Raw genomic sequence first — 18,094 nt, 5'->3', positions numbered from 1 at the left:
AAGCACCATACAAGGGGATTCACCATACCCTTTATCACTTTTATGAGGACTTTGGTAGCTTGATGGACTGGACATTTCACTGAACTGTGAACTTCCTCTACCAGATCACATTACAACCTCTCAACGCTTTCTCATCCTTTGCTATTTTTCTCCATGCTTTCTGATAAGTTCTCTAGGGAGGACTCTTTTAATCTATTAGATGACTTCCTCTGTTTGATTTGTTTTTTACTGATTCATAGAATCAATGTACCATTCCAATCTTTTGTCTATCATCACGGTTCCCAGATCTCCCAAGACTTACAGTTACTATTTTAAATATTGCCAATTTCTTTAAACCTAACATTGTCTGGCATGGTCTGCAATCCTGTCACCATCTTGGTTGCTTTCCTCTTGATGGATTCAAGATTGTCAATGTGGTGCTAACAACAAAACATAATGCTCCAGATGTTGTCTGACAAGTGGAGAATGGGACTACTGATGCCCTCATTCTACACACTATATTTCTATCATGGCAGTTTGAGACTGCATTAGTTCTTACGTTGCCCCTTTGAACATCTCAAGAACCCTAGCATCCACAGGGAAGATTTTAGGCTTTTTTGTTTTGTTTCATTTCGTTTTGTTTTTGGGGGGAGGATTCTGTGGAGAATTATTTCTATGCAACTGGTGAATGTCTTAGGTTTATAGCTGTTTCCTTATTTTACAATCACTTGTTGAGTTTTCTCTAGCACTCCACTCCTAGTTTTGGAAGGAAATGAGAACACGTGGGTACATGTTCCTATTCTCCTTGTCTGGTGCTCAATCCCTTTCTCAGTGCTTAACCCAATTCTCGATAATTCATAGGATGAGAATTCTGTTCTGATCTACATTACGGTTCTGTTTGGAAGATCAAATGATCATGATTAAGAGCTGGAATAGAGGTGATTAGCTCAACTCCCTTCTCATTTTTCAGGGGTGGGAGAGGTTGAGACTTGTCAAAGTAATAATCAAGACTGAGATTTGAATCCAGATTCTGATTCCAGGAGGAATACTCTTTACCCAGTATCACACTGCATGGAAAAAAAAAAAGCTAACATTTTTGTAGTACTTTAAGGTTTGCAAAGAACTTTACATTTTTTTGGTCTTACAGTACAGCAAGTTTTTGAGGTAGATTCTGTTATTACTTCCATTTTAGAGACTGACAAAGTAAAACTTAGGTAGGTTGAATGACTAGACCATGACCACCAAGTAAGTTTTCTTGAAACCATTTTCAACATTTGACTAAGCTAGGTTTCTGGGGTGGCTGCTCACTTCAGCACACTCCAGTTTGTGGAAATTGAATTAAATACAAAGTTCTTTCACCTAGGAATTTATTTTCTTGTTTCTGTGAATATATATAACTTCACCAATAGGACTACATTTCATGATAAGAATTAATATCACCATGCTGTGCATTATTCATTTCCAATTATGGTTATCAGAGTGTGTTGCAGACAGAGAGGCAGGCTCAGGCCGCATAACACATGAATTCAAGTTCTGCTTCTCACATATACTGACTGTGTGTGCCTGAGCAAGTCACTTAATTTCTTTTTTTCGAAGAAACTCCATAGGTGATAAGTTACAGAAAAACAAAACAAAACAGAAACACAGCATTTCATTGGTAAAGGGTGTTTCCTAATCTGATAACTTATAGCAATGAAAGAATCCATAATGGCTATGGAAATTCAGAGACCTTAAGCTGTGCTCCCTTGAAAGTAATATTAAATTCAAGCAAATATAATTTAAATAAATTAAGTAAACATTTATTAATTCTTAACATCTTGTGTGCCATGCAAATGTGAGGGGCTGGGAATACAATGACAAAAAATAAGACATTTGCTGCCCCCAAGTATCTTATATTCTACTGATGTGATATATAACTCATCTATCAGATTACATGAAAAACGATATTTTAAAGAATTGAAAATAAGACAGTTAAAGCTTGGCAAAGGAAGGAGCAATGAAAAAAACAACTAGTAATGGTGTAAAGCAAGCCTAGGTAGGGGACCACAGTGATTGTCCCTGGGTAATCGGGGTTCATCAAAAAAATTTAAAAAAACCTGGCAAGTTGTAGGAGATAAAGGGAAGCAGGGTTTATCAAAGAAGAAAGTAGCTTAATAGAAGGATATAGAGGTGGATTTCTATGCCACATCTCATCTAGTTATGCAGATATTATGTAAATGTAACAGGTAACCCTAAACAAACCTAATGTCACACTGTGATTTCCTTGGTTGAATAAATATATGTTGTGGATTATTATTTTGTGAAAATGAATGTTGTTCTCAGTTTTATGTTTCCCTCATTTTACCATAGCATAATAATAATAATTTTTAAAAAACTCAAGTTTGGGTGGCTATATTCTTCTTTGGACTTAAACCAGAAAAAAAAAACCTGCCAATATTTTCAAAGGTTTAAAATATTTTGATGATTTTTTTCAGACCATTTTTGTTCCTTTTAACTGGTAGATAAAACTGCAAGAAAATCCAGTTCAATGGTCATCATTTTAAAAGATCTTTATAATTCCTAAATAAAATATACCTTTGAAATCAAAATCATTTTCTATAGTGCCTGTTAATTTTTGGCTGTAGGTCAGGCTCTCAAAAGAAGGCTGTTAGAGACTCCCAGGAGCCAAGATGGTGATGTAAGCAGTAAATCTCTATGACTCTCCCATATTCACCTCCAAACAACCATAAAATAGCACCCCCAAATAAATCCTGGAACAGCAGAGCCAGCAAAAAGTTGGGGTGAAACAATCTTTGAGCCCAAAAAACTGGGAAGATTGAGAGGAAAGGTCTGTCTCACTTTGGTAAAAGAGGAGTGCAGGCCAGGACAGGAAGCATCCCAGCAAGCCAGCATCAAACCTTACCTCAGCAAGCCAGTGGCAGATCCTGAGTAGTAGTGCAGTAGAGTAGGCAAACACCAATACCAGGACTCCCTACATGCCTCAGCATAGGTGGAAGAACCAGAAGATTCTAGCTCTGAGAACTGACACATGCTTCAGCATAACTCCAGGCAAATAGGCAACCTTCATCAAGCAGACCTACACTTGCTTCAGCATAGCCTCAGGCAAACAGGTAGACATCAAACTTACAGGTGCCTAAGTAAACAGGCAGCCTCCATCAGCTGCTTGCTTAAATGTATCTCTGAAGAAACAGAAATATCCTACCACCCTTGCTACACCCCAGAAGCCAGAACTAGGTGGTTCCCAGATCAGCACCAGGTAAGTTAACAGATCCCTATGGCCTCCAATAGCACCAGCCAACCCTGCCATAGCACCCCCTCAGCACAGCACCAGAGAGACATGAGGGTCCTCCTTGGGACACAGGGCAGCATCAGTAAAATACCAAGTAAACAGCCAGCACCTGCAGACTCTGGCACAAGAAGCCTGAGACAATGTGCCTTCTACCCTGGGAACAGAGATCAAATTTAAAAGAAAGGGAAAAAGGCCAAAAAAGATGAGCCAAAAAAAAAACAAAAGAAAAAAATCTGACAATAGAAAGTTATTACAGCGAGAGCAAATATCAAGACACAAACTCAGAAGAGGACAACAATGTCAAAACACCTATGGGTAAAACTCCAAAGAAAAAATAAGTTATGCTCTCAAGCTGAAGTAGCTTAAAATCATAGAAGAGAGGTAGAAGAATAATTGGGGAAAGAAATGAGAGTGATGCAAGAAAATTATGAAGAAAGTCAACAAGTTGGAAAAAGAAAACAATGGCTTAACAAGTAGAATTGGCCTAATGGGAAAGGAGATACAAAAATCCATTGAAGAAAAGAACCCTTTAAAAAGTACAATTGGCCAATTAAAAAAGAAAGTATAAAAGCTAATTCAGAAAAAACAATTCCTCAAAAGTTTGAATTTGGAAAGTGGAAGATAATTGTTTTATGAGACATCGAGAATAAATCAAACAAATTCAAAAGAATGAAAAAACAGAAGAAAACGTAAAATTCCTCATGGGAGAAAACTGAATTGGTAAATAGATGCAGGAGAAGCAATATCAGAATTATTGGACTACCTGAAAGCCATAATAGGAAGAAGGACCTGGACAGCATCTTTCAAGAAATTATCAAGGAAAACTGTCTTGATATCCTGGAACCAGAGGGCAAAACAGGCATTGAAAGAATCCACCAATCACTTCAGTTTCCTGAGATCCCCAAATCAAAACTCCAAGGAATATGATAACCAAATTTTGGAACTACCAGGTCAAGGAAGAAACATTTCAAGTGGCCAGAAAGAAAGAATTCAAATATCAAAGAGTCACAATCAAGATTACACAGCACTTAGCAGCTGCAACATTAAAAGATTGGAGGCCATGGGACACAATATTCTGGAAGGCAAAGGACCTAGGATTACAACCAAGAATCACTTACCCAGTGAAATTAAGCATAATAAATTAAGGGGGGTGGGAAAAAATTGTTCAATGAAAAAGAAGGATTTCAAACTTTCATAAGGAGAAGACCAGAATTAAACCAAAAAGGTGATCTCCAATATCACAACCCAAGAGAAACACAAACAGATAAAAAGGAAAAAGGAAACATAAGGGATTCAATAGAGCTAAACTGTTTATATGCCTACAAGATGATACTTGTAATTCCTAAAAATTGTATCACTAACAGTACAGCTAGAAGGAATATACATAGACAGGGGACAGACATAAGGTAAATTTGAAATATTGACATAAAAATAGATAAAGGAAGAGAAGGAGGAGTATGCTGAGTGCAGAAGGAAGGGAGAGGTAGAATAGGGTAAATTATTTCACATTAAGAGGCTTGAAAGACCTATTACAGTGCAGGGGAGGACAGGAGGGTGGGTGATGGGCACCACTTGAACCTTACTTTCACCAGTTTTGGCACAAAGAGCGAATAATATACACAGTCTGCTGAATATAGAAATCTCTCTTACCTGACAGGGAAGTAGGAGGAGAGGAAATTAAGTAAGTGGAGTGAGGAATAACTGACAGAAGGGAGGACAGATTAGGGGAAGTGATAGAACACTGTTGAGGGAAAGGGTGAAAAGAGAGAGAGGATAAACAAGAGGAAAAATAGGATGAAGGGAAAGACAGAATTAGTAATCATAATAGTGAATGTGAATGGGATGAATTCTCCCATAAAATGGAAGTGGATAGTGTAGTGGATCAAAAATCAGAACCCCTGAGCAACTAGAGGGTGCAGTGGATAGGGCTTAAGTTTTGGAGTCAGGAAGATCTGAGGTCAAATCTGGCCTCAGACATTTGAAACTTGCTAGCTGTGTGACCCTGGGTAAGTCACTTAACCCTGATTGCCTCACCAAAAAACAAACAAAACCCCCAGAATCCTACAATATATTGTTTACAAGTAACACAATTGAATCAGAGAGACTCACAGAGGAGAAGGAAGAAGATGAATTGGAAAAGGAGGAGGAGGAAGAGTAAAGGTAAGGGGCTGGAGCAGAATCTATCATGCTTCAGCTGAAGTAAAAAAAAAAAATCAGGAGTAACACTCCTGATCTCGGACAAAACAAAAGCAAAAAATAAACATTATTAAAAATGATAAGGAAGGAAACTACATCTTGCTGAAAAGGTCCCAAAGACAATGAAACAATATCAATATCAAATATAGATGCACCAAGTAATATAGCACCCATGTTCTTGAAGGAGAAGTTAAATGAGTTACAGACATTATGAAATGTAAAATATATCATTTTGATTACATTAAAATGAAAGGATTTTGTACAAACAAAGCCAGTGCAGCCAAAATTAGAGGGAAAACAGAAATCTGGGAAACAACCTTTACAGCAAGTGTCTCTGAAAAAGGCCTCATTTCTCAACTATAGAGAATACTCAGTCAAATTTATAAAAATATAAGCAATCCCATAATTGATAAATGGTCAAAGGATATGAAGAGGCAGTTTTCAATAAAGAAATCAAAGTCATCTATATGCATATGAAGAAATGCTCTAAATCACTTTTAATTAGAGAAATGCAAATTAAAACAATTCTGAGGTACCACCTCACACTAATCAGATTGGCCAATATGAAAAAAAAAAAGGGAAATAAATGTTGGAGAGGATGTAGGGAAATTGGGCACTAATGCAAGAGTTGTGAACTGATCCAACCACTCTGGAGAGCAATTTGGAGCTATGCCCAAAGGCAACCAAACTGTGCATACCCTTTGATCCAGCAATACCACTACTAGGTCTGTATTCCAAAAAGATCATTTAAATGGGAAAAGGATCTACTTTTGCAAAAATATTTATAGCAGCCCTTTTCATGGTGGTAAAATATTGGAAATTGAGGGGGTGTCCATCAGCTGGGGAATGACTGAACAAGCTGTGGTATATGAATATAAAGGACTACTTTTGTACAATCAGAAAAGATCGGTAGATTTCAGGAAAAAACAAACAAACAAGCCTGGACACACTTCTATCAACTGATACAAACTGAAATGGGCAGAACAAGAAAAACATTGTATGCAGTATCAACTATATTTTGTGATGATCAACTAGGAATGACTCAGCTCTTCCCAGCAAGACAACGATCCAAGACAAGCACAAAGACAAGCACAAAGTACGTGAAGGGAAACGCTATCCACATCCAGATAAAACTGTGACTAATACGGAAATATGTTTTACATAATAGCACATGTATAACCTATATTGAATTGCCTGCCATTTTCAGAAGAGGAAGGGGAGGGAGGAAGGGAGAAAAATTTGGAACTCAAAATTATGTAAAAAAGAATGCTAAAATTATCTTTACATGTAATTGGGGAGAAATGCTGTGTAAAAGAAAAGAAGAGTATTAACATTTTTAGGTCACCAAAATATCACATTATGTTCTTCTATGGATATTTTATTATATGCAATTAGCCTAAATATTACGTAAAGAGTCTAAGAGTTGGAATGGTTTCCAGAAGTCATCTAGACCAACTGATACATCAACAATATCATCTCAACAACATAGCTGAAAAGGCACTAGCCAGCAATTGTTTGAAAACTATTCCTTTCGGAATAGCTCCACCCATTGTAATGTTTTCCTTGTATTAAGCCTCATTTTGCCTCTTTTCATCTTCTACCCATTGTTACTAATTCTGCCCTATGGATAAAAATAGAACAAATCTCTTACCTCTTCTGTGTGACAGATATTAAAATACTTGCATACAGATGTCATGACACTCTATGTCTATTTTTAATCTCATTTAATATTTTATTTTTCCTAATTACATGTAAATATTCTTTTTGTTTCAAATTTTGAGTTCCAAATTCTCTTCCTCCCCTCTCTCCCACTCACTGAGAAGACAAGCAATTTGACATAGATTGTATATGTGTAGTCATGCAAAACACTTTTCCAGGTAAGTCATTCTGTGAAAGAAGAAAGAAAGAAAGAAAGAAAGAAAGAAAGAAAGAAAGAAAGAAAGAAAGAGAAAGAAAGAAAGAAAGAAAGAAAGAAAGAAAGAAAGGAAGGAAGGAAGGAAGAAAGAAAGATAAAGAAAGAAGATAATGTGTCTTTGAGATGCATTCAGGTTCTACCAGTTATTTATCTGGAGATGGCCAGCACCTTTCATCATAAGTCTTACAGGATTATCTTAGATCACTTTATTGCTGAAAATAACTAAATTATTCATTGTAGATCATCATACAATATTGCTATTATTGTGTACAATGTTCTCCTGGTTCTGCTCATTTCACTTTGCACCAGTTCATATGTCTTTCCAGGTTTTTCTGAGAGCATCTTGCTCATTATATCTTAAAGCACAAGCCCTCTAATCCTTTGAGTTAGAAGCTGCAAAATCTTGTGTTATCCTAACTTTGGCTCCACAATATTTTAATAGCCTTTTGGGCATAGTTCCAAATTGTTCTCCAAATGGATCATTTTACAACTCCACCAACAATGCATTAGTGTTCCGATTTTCCCACATTTCTTCCAACATTTATCATTTTCCTATTTTGTCATATTAGCCAATCTTAAAAGTGTGAGGTGGTATTTCAGAGTTGTTTGGATCTGCATTTCTCTAATCAAAAGTGATTTAGAGCATTTTTTATATAACCATAAATAACTTAAGTTTCTTCATCAGAAAACTGACTGTTCATATCCTTTGACCATTTATCATTTAAAAAATGACTTGCATTCTTATAAATTTGACTAAGCTCTCTGTATATTTTAGAAACAAGGCCTTTAGCAGAGATACTGGTTGTAAAAATTATTTATTAGCTTTCTGCTTCCTGTATAATCTTGGTTACATTGGCTTTGTTTGTGCAAAAAAAAAAATTTCCATTCAGTGTAATCAAAATTATCCATGTTGCATTTTATAATGTTCTGTATCTCATGTTTGGTCATAAATTCTTCCATTCTCTATAAATCCGACAGGTAAACTTTTCCTTGATTTCCTAGTGTGCTTATAGTTATCAGACTTTATATCTAAATCGTGTACCTATTTTGACTTTATCTTGGTATATGGTGTAAGGTGTTGGTGGAATATTCACTTTTAAATTGGTACTTGTTGATATGTTGTTCTCAAAAAGTTGTCTTCAAGATTTCCTTTGTCTTTTCATTTATCCCCTTAAATAAGGGAGATATATTTAACATACCTCACAGCAGAAAAATAGGAAAAAAATAAACAAACAAACATGCCAAGCACATATTGGACCCTCAACATTACTGTCTGATTAAGTTCAGTAAAATTGTCCATGACTTGTTGTTGTTGTTGTTGTTGTTTTAAAGAGAGCAATTTGAAACTATGCCCAAAGGGCTATAAAACTGTGCATACTCCTTGACCCAGCAATACCACTTGTACGTCTGTATCCCAAAGAGATCATAAAAATAGGAAAAGAATCCACATGACAAAAATATTTATAGAAACTCTTTTTGTGGTGGCCAAGAATTGGGTATTGAGAGGATGCCCATCAGTTGGGGAAATGGCTGAACAAGTTGTGGCATATGAATGCGATGGAATACTATTGTTCCATAAGAAATGATGAGCAGGTGGACTTCAGAAAAACCTGGAATGACTTACATGAACTGATTCTGGGTGAAGGGAGCAGAACCAAGAGAACATTGTGCACAGTAACAGCAACATTGTGAGATGACTTACTTTGATGTACTTAGCTCTTCACAGCAGTGCAAAGATCTAAGACCACTCCAAAAGACTATCCATATCTAGAAAAAAACTATGGAGTCTGAATGCATATTGAAGTATACTATCTGCTTCTCTCTCTCTCTCTTTCTCTCTCTTCTTTCTTCTTTCTTGTGGTTCTAGTCATTCTTTACAACATAACTAATGTGAAAATATGTTTCAATATGAATGTATATGTAGAGTCTATATCATACTACATCTTGGGGAAGGGGATGGAAGGAAAGGGGAGAAAATTTAGAACTCAAAACCTTATGGAACTGAATGATGAAAACTAAAAATTAATTAACTAATTAAAATTAATATTCCCACAGATAATTATCTAATTTCAATTCAGGTTGATTGGCTGTTTGCTTAAAACTTCTATAATGTGTTAATACATAAATTTAATAATGATCAAGACACAGATTAAAATCTAAGTAAGAGATTTGAAAGTAAAAGGATTCATTAGGGACTCATAATTGTGCATGTGTGTAACAGAGAGAAAGAAAATTATCTGTATTTTTTTATTTGTAATCAATATATTCACTTTGATTAAAGCTTGGCATGTCCTTCCCTGGGGCTATAGATAATGGAACAAGAGTCTTGATAACAATTAGATATTTGTTGCATCAGAAAGGTCAAAAGAATTAAAGGGAACACAATTCAAGGAAACAAAAGAACCTCGCAGAAATAATCAATGGACAATAAGTTATATTGTTGAGTGAAGTTATATATTTTAAATCAAAAAGTCAATCCTATAACAGGGAAGTAAAACTTCACTAAGGTGAAGACAATTTCATACTCAATTTTCAGTCACTGGTTTTTAATAAACATTTAGGATACCTTCCTCCACCAAACTCTTACTATGATTCCTAATCATAGAGTCTATGTCATTTTGTAAACAAGAGCAGCAATAGCATGTTTGTTGTCCAAGAGCCCATTAAGCCTAAATTCAGAGAAGATATTCACCAGATTGACCTCAAGATATTGAATTGTTTGGGACCACAGCAACTCATGAAAACATTTACTACAGTGCAGAGGGATTGTGAGCTGTGCTGGGGCTAGGTGTAGTCACACAGAGGAAATCACAGATCCTTGAAATACCAAACGAAAAAAGAAGCTACATGAGAGGATTTGAAATTTATTTCAGTTCTATGCAATCAGATGAAGAGTGCCACTTTTACTTCTAATATTCAATTAGCTTTAAGTATTTTTATATTCCATTTTAGGAATCATTTTAATCCAATATGGAATTTAAACCAGATTAAAGAGAGATCAGAGGCTACCATATTTTTATGGAGTCAAATTCAGTTGTGAGGTACTTCTGATGCAATTCAAAGCTTAGAGAACCCACTCTGGTCTAGAGATGTCATAATAGGTACAACTTGGTTCCAAGATCTTCTTGGTCTCTAGAATGATCTTTGGAGATTAAGCAAATGTTAGTGTTCACTAACAGTTTGGGTTAGATTTAATCTTAGGCTGGTATGTTTCTCAGATTTGAACCTAAACTACAAGGATTAAATTCCTGGAAGGCCAGGAATGTGATGACACTTTCTTGGCCATTTCTTATCTCTCTTAAGAGCTAATAAATAGTCAATAAACTTACACAGCTAGGTGGCACAATGGATAGAGTGCTAGACCTGGAGTCAGGAGGAACTGAGTTCAAATTCAATCTCAGACACTTACTAGCTGTGTCAACCTGGGCAAGTCATTTAACCTGCCTCAGTTCCTCATTTGTAAAATGAGCTGGAGAAAGAAATGGCAAACCACTTCTGTATCTTTGCCAAGAAAACTCCAAATGAGGTCAAAGAGAATCAGACATGACTTGAAACAACTCAACAATAGCAAGAAAAGTTCTGCTAATAAGATTAAATAGTATTTGGGTGATTCTTCTCTTGTAATTCATATTAGGCAAATCATTTTCTGAGATAATCATCCTTTGAACATATATAGTTTCCCATGATAGTTAAATTTGATGATGGTGGAGGTGCTGATGTTAAGAAATTCCTTTACGATTTACTTTATAATCACTTAAATAATTTTCAAATGACTGATATCAGTCTTAAATTGTGTGATGTTTACTTATCTAGTGATTGAGAAGATATGTTATAGAAAATTGTGAAAGCCTGATTGTTCAAATTTCATACTTTTTTAAAGTCAAGGATAACATGAATAAAACACTCATAAGATTTTTATACAAAAAATGTTACTGTATAAGTTGGTAATGAAGCCATCATTAGGAATTTTTGCACATGAGAAAAATTTAATTAAATGGAGTGTGTGTGTGTGTGTGTGTGTAGATTTGGGAGTAGGGATGGCCTCGTACAAGTGTAAGAAGAAGAGAATCTGGTCCATTATAGATGAATTTTGGTAGTAAACCATGTTGGTGACAGTCCAGGGACAGAGCAAGGACGGGGGGAAAAACACCTCAATATGAAGTATAAGGGTTTTCGGCTTTTATCCCAAGTTCAGTGCCAGGATATGCTGCTTCAGTCGCATCCCTGAAACAAGATGGTGAAGGTCAGAGTCCATGGATTTGGTCGTGTTGTGTGCCAGGTGACCAGGGCTACATTCACCTCTGGTGGCCACTGTGGTCGTCAATGACCCCTTCCTGGACCTCAACTACATAGTTTATATGTTTCAAAATTATTCCACCCATGGCAAGTTCAAGGGCACGGTCAAGGTTGAGAATAGAAAGCTTATGATCAATAGAAAAGCTATTATCATCTTCCATGGTCAGGATTTCCTCAGTTTTAAATGGGGAGATGATGGAGCTGAGTATGTTGTAAAGTCCACTGGAGTCTTTACCACTATGGAAAAGGCTGGGGCTCACTTGAAGGGTGGGGCCAAGAGGGTCATCATCTCTGCCCCTTTTCCTGATGTCCCAAGGTTCTTGATGGAAGTGAACCATGAGAAATAAGATGGTCAGTAATGCCTCCTACACTACCAACTGCTTGGCCCCTTGGCCAAGGTCATTCATGACAACTTTGGCATTGTGGAAGGACTCATGACTATAGTCCATACCATTATTGCTATCCAGAAGACAGTAGATGGCCCCTTTGGTAAGCTGTGGCATGATGGGCATGGTGCTGTCTAAAACATCATCCCTGCTTCCACTGGTGCTGCTAAGGCTGTAGGCAAGGTCATACCTGAGCTGAATGGGCAGTTCATAGGCATGGCCTTCTGCGTTGCTACTCCAAGGTATCTGTTGTGAATCTGACCACACCTGGAGAAACCTGCCAAATGTGGTATCAAGAAAATGGTGAAGCAAGCATCAGAGGAACCCTTGATGGGCATGTTGGGCAACACAGAAGACCAAGTTGTATCCTGTGACTTTAACAACAACCCCCCATCTTCTACCTTTGATCCTGGCACTGGTACAGCCCTCAACGACTATTTTGTCAAGTTCATTTCCTGGTACGACAAAAGAGTATGGTTATAGCAACCATGTGGTTAAGACCTCATGGTCTATATGGCCTTCAAGGAGTAAAGTGGAAATCCATGGATCCCCAGCCAAAAAAAAAGGGAGATCCACCACTGGGGAAGCCTACATTCCTAACCTACATTCCTGTACTGGGGATCCCATGCCCCATTCACGTCCTTGTCCCAAAGCACCCCTGTAGTAAGGGAGAAAAGCCTAGAGTCTTATATTGTGTACCATCAATAAAGTCACCACATCCAGCGGCGGTGGGGGGGAAAGAAGTATGAGGAATAATTGCATTGATATTTGTACTCTGTCAAAAAACTACATTTGCCTCATGTTAGTTATGGTTCTTATTGGTAGTTACCTATGCCCTTTAAATAATAATAATAATAATAATAATAATAATAAATCTCAACTATGGGTTTTTGTTTGTTTCCCAATCATTTTTGAAAAAAAAAATATTGATACCCAATGCTTCTAAAATTTAGTCATCTCAACATATATTTTGTACATACTTGTTTTGGGTCTGGTTTTTTTTTTTTTAGATTTCCCCTTTGTAGGTGTTATTTCCATGTCACACATCTTCATCAGGAAATGAAATGTTAAAATTCAGTTGTGGTGGTTTTACTGTCATAAAGAATAAAGTACAATAAAAACACTGGCATTTTTTTTCTTATGTTTTCATGTGTCTTTATGGTCTTCATCCTATTCTTATCCATAAATGTTCTTGAGATGTTATGCTTTAGTTGGGTCTTATATCAATTGTTTGGCATACTTCCTTTCCCTTCTACTATTCCTGCCTGTTTTGCTTAGCAAGAGTCTTCATCATATCATCTAGGAGATGTGTAATGAGAAAAAGAGCTAGCTTAGTCATGTATCAAGAATGAGGGATAAAGGCGCAGCTAGGTGGTACAGTGGATAGAACATTGGCCCTGGATTCAGGAGGACCTGAGTTCAAATTCGGACTCAGACACATAACACTTACTAGCCGTGTAACCACTAGGCAAGTCACTTAACCAAAAAAAAAAAAAGAATGAGGGATAAAAGATGAACAGCCTGAGTGCTGAACTGGTACCCATGGAATGTTAACAGCCCTAAAAGAAAGTCTTTAGCATGTTAGATAAATATTTTATGAAGGGTTTGTGGGGAGAAATGGAAAAAAAATGTAGAAAATAAACAGGTATGTGTAGGTTGTAATCTGTATCACTGGAAGAAGTACCTGAATCAATGAGATCAAAAGTTTGTTGAACTCTTGAAGTAATGTCTAGGGAATATTACTAATAAGTTTGTGGTAGAAGGGAACTGAACTTTTGTTAAGTTTGGCTTTTTAAACAGTCATGAAATAATGTTCTAACTACAAGCTTACCAAATGCATAAGAGAAAAATATCTCCAAAATCAAGGGAACACAAACTGTCTCATTCACACATTCTAATTCATGTCCTCAATCCTTCATTCAGATTGTATTACTTTCTGTCAATCTGAGAGCACTGCACTTTCTGTCCTCTTCTCCTGCCCATGGCTGGATTATTCTTCCTCCCCCTGACGCATCTTGAATACCCAGCCATTTGCTAAAGCTCAACACAAAAGACACCTCTTTAAGAAAAAGTTTCTTGGTGCAATGAATAGCAATATTCCTTTTCCAACTGCACAGAGCACTTTGTTTTATATCTCAAATGAACTAGTGTCTTATAGTTGCATGTGGTTGTATTTAATACATATATTATGCTTTAAGTTCCATGGGAACAGAGACAACATCTTAAGAAAACTTTGAATCTCTTAAGCTTTTGCTCTGCATTTAGCAGATACTTAAATGTTTATTGAATGGATAAATAAATGTATGAAAAATTAGTCAAATTGTCAACAAATGTTGTAAAGATATCAGTAAGCATGACAGATTTCAAGATATCCCTTTGCCTGCCACCTTCTCCCCACCCCCAAAAAATAAACAAGCATAGCATACAATGAATTTAGTCTGTAATCACCTAGTATTGTCACAGGGCTATTTCATATTTTGGAAGTGCCACTCAACTATCATAGCTTTTATTGTTGAGGGTGTGGGAGAAACAATCAATGAAATTCTAGTTGGCCTCATTGACAGAATCATCTAATGAATTGTCATCAGCACACTGGCCAACTTTAAGGGCTGGAGCAGCCCCTTTTCCCTTATCAGTAGGTTTCACTGCAGCTAGAGGGTAATAACAGAGGGATAAGCAGGTCTGCAGGCTATAAAAAAGCATAAACATCCTTATGCCATGGCAGACTGTCAACCACACTCAATCTATCCCTGCTTGATAGCACTGGAATGTTGAAACCATTTGACTTCATGAGCTGAAAATGAGGGAAAAAAACTCATCACCCAGAGCAAAGTATTACGTATGCCCTGGGGCATGAAACTGAGGCATGTGTAATTTGAAGTGGTTTGTTGTTTGTTCTGGTTTTTTGATTTGGAATAGGAATTATAGTATCACTCCTCATTCACATGACTTTGTGAATGGATCAGATCCTCTGCTTTGGGGGAAAGTGCTTGCATTTTTCCAACTACTTATCTGATTTTTATAATTCAGTCATCACTTCTTACTTTATGTTGTTTGACATAACACTTTCTTAAGGAAAAAAAAAATTCTGCTTCAGAAAAAGAGATAGTTTGACAAGCAGGTTAAGTGGAGGCTTTTTATGACAGTAGCAGATGCAGAGTAAAATAAAACTAAGGACATGTCTATTGTTTTATCTACCTAGCACCAAGGAACAAGATCTAGGATAGAAGAAACCTTTTCCCTCTCTAACCTCATATAAACATATAATTCGTTCATAAGACCTTCATTTTTACTAGATATAAAACAAACAAACAAATAAAAACAAAGGATGGGCAGTGATGAAAGTTGAAATTATAGACTGTTGAAATTTGTCTGGTAGAATAAAATTTCTGCCTATTTCCAAAGAAAAATAAAAAAGAAAAACTAATTATTTCTTGATAGTGGTTTTCCAGAACAGTGCTTGGCACATAGTCTAAGTGTTTAATAAATATTTTTTTCTTTTCTTCTTCTTTTTCTTAAGGAAGTAAAATAGATTATATCTAAGATCATTTCAAACATTAGATATATGAAGCAATGAGAAAGCTTTTCTGTCTCCTTTTCCAAATATCATTTCCCATTCTCCCTAGGCCCTAAAATTACCTTACAAGGAATTATTTTACTTTAACATTAGTTTCGAAGCTTAAAATATGATTAGTAGGAACATTTAAACTATTGACGCAAATGCATTTTTATGAAAGTTTAAATGATTGCATCATAGCAAATGATCACATATCTGGAGCTATAAGGCACCTCAGAAATCATCTTATCATAAAAGATAGAGTTAGAAATAAGGAAGATGCTTGCTTTTTGAAGAAAGGAGGAGATAACACTGGTGGGTAGAGCAAAGAAAAGAGGATAGAAAGCTAAGATTCTTTCTAAAATATTAATCATTAGTCCATGGGTGGTAAGGAAGAGGTTCTATTGCTCTTTTGGGCCTATGGGAAAAGATTCAAATGTTAATGTAGCTGGCAGACAAATTAATACAACCTGGAGGCTACATATGTGTACATTTATGTATATACATATACATATATATGTATATGTATATATATATATGTATATACAGACATGCATATAAACAAATACATGTATATATATAATAACATATGCCTATAAGTCTGTGTACATATTCAAATATTAACGTTGCTCAAATACAAATATACATATATACATACATATGGTATATCATATAGCATATATCTATGCATGTGTATATATGTAGATATATGTACTGCATACATATGTGTATATGTGTATATACATGCATACACATACACACATGCACACATGCATATATATACATATATATATATATATATATATATATATATATATATATATATATATATATATATATATATATATATATATATATAGCCTCCAAGTGGTATTGATTTGTATGCTACCTACACTAGTATTTGAATATTTATCATCTATTAATATTTATAGATAGATACATATATGTATATATGTATATGTATATGTGTGAATATATGCATGCATATACATTTGTGCATGTGTATATGAATTCAAGTTTTGTGATAGGTATACCCTGGGGATGCAGGATAAAGGACTCATATGCTACTACTACCACCACCACCACTACCACTATACACAAATACACACACACACACACACACACACACACACACACACACACACACACTTTGAAGCAGGCACAGATATCTCCTGATTTTTCTTATGGCTGGAATAACCTTTTAAATCAGTTGATGAACCAAAACTCTATAGATATAAAAAAGACCAATTCCTACCCTTCAAGTTCTTTCATCTATAATAATGACTCTCTGAATTTCACAGGATCATTTCACCTTCCCCATCCTCCAGCAGGTTACAAGATGTGATTTCATGTTCCTTTTAGGCAAGCCTTTGTCTGTCATCTGGGATGGGCCTTTTCCTCCTGTTTTTGACTTTCAGCCTTTACTACAGGGCCTTATGGAAACTTAAACAGGAGTTGACATTCCCCCTCCCCCTTCATGAGCATCTAGGAATCAAGGTATTAGCTACCCAAGCAGTTGTATTGTTGGATTAATGGAGAAGGAAAGAGTTTTATCTATTGGAAAGAAACCACAGACAGACATGACCAAAAGAAAAGCCCTACTTGGCATTGTTCAGGCTGCACTAAAAAAGGCAAAATGTAAGATAGCTAATAATTAGCTTCTTCTCACAAAGAAGCTATTTGCAAATGTCTCAACAAACTTTTGGTATTGCCTTCTCAACTGATTGCAATCATTCTATTTTGCTATTTTCTTGAGTGAAAATTTCCAAGAGACAAAGTTTCTTGGTAAATTATAATCAATTTTATTAATTACAGCTAGCAAAAATTATTCGTTCCTCTCAGTGAACAAAGAAACCTAACCTGTGGTACTTTCAATACTTACAAAGGCTTTGGAAAAGGGGGCACACTTGAGGGTGGAAATCAATTCTGCTTGGTTAACAAGTAATGAGAGAATGAATATTATGATGAGAGATAGGCTTATTCTAATAAGGGTCTGGGGAATGTGACTGATAATTCAGTCTTGGTTGAAGAAACTTGTCTATACCCATACCAGCCCATCTAGGGTAATCTAGACAAAAATGGGGATGCACTTCCACCCAGACTTGTCTGACTAAAACACAATGGGCCTGAATTCACCAATTCACCTAGACCAGAATTTCTTTACCTTTTGATTATCTAATTTTTCCAGGTTGAGTAAATTTCATCTAAGATTCCATCTCATTATTAGCTCTACACTTCAAAGGGTGTCTGAATAGCCTACAGGAGTTGATTTATGAATGAGGAAATAGTCGAAGGAAAACCTTAGTCCTAATTCAATAACTGCTTATTAATATAAGCAGAAATAATCATTTATCTCATTATTGATTAGTGCTCTCTGTCTCTACCTCTGTCTGTCTTTCTCTTCATTCTCTGTGTGTGTAAGTCTGCCTCTCTTTATCTGTCTCCCTCTCTCATAAAAAATGATTTTATTTTTCCAT

The 18,094-nt window shown here is 36.0% G+C and overlaps 1 protein-coding gene and 1 pseudogene across 3 annotated transcripts in view; one reads left to right on the top strand and one right to left on the bottom strand.

Moving 5' to 3' along the window:
- The window catches only part of TECRL (trans-2,3-enoyl-CoA reductase like), a 192,607-nt gene that overhangs the window by 40,626 nt on the left and 133,887 nt on the right, over positions 1–18,094 (bottom strand). The window lies entirely within an intron of this gene.
- LOC144455322 (glyceraldehyde-3-phosphate dehydrogenase pseudogene) lies at positions 10,021–12,316 on the top strand (annotated as a pseudogene).

The sequence above is a fragment of the Phascolarctos cinereus genome, unplaced genomic scaffold (genome assembly GCF_003287225.1).
Source record: "Phascolarctos cinereus isolate Bilbo 61053 unplaced genomic scaffold, phaCin_HiC Scaffold_9;HRSCAF=440, whole genome shotgun sequence".
Lineage (NCBI taxonomy): Eukaryota > Metazoa > Chordata > Mammalia > Diprotodontia > Phascolarctidae > Phascolarctos > Phascolarctos cinereus.
This window is presented reverse-complemented; position numbering and strand designations above follow the sequence as displayed.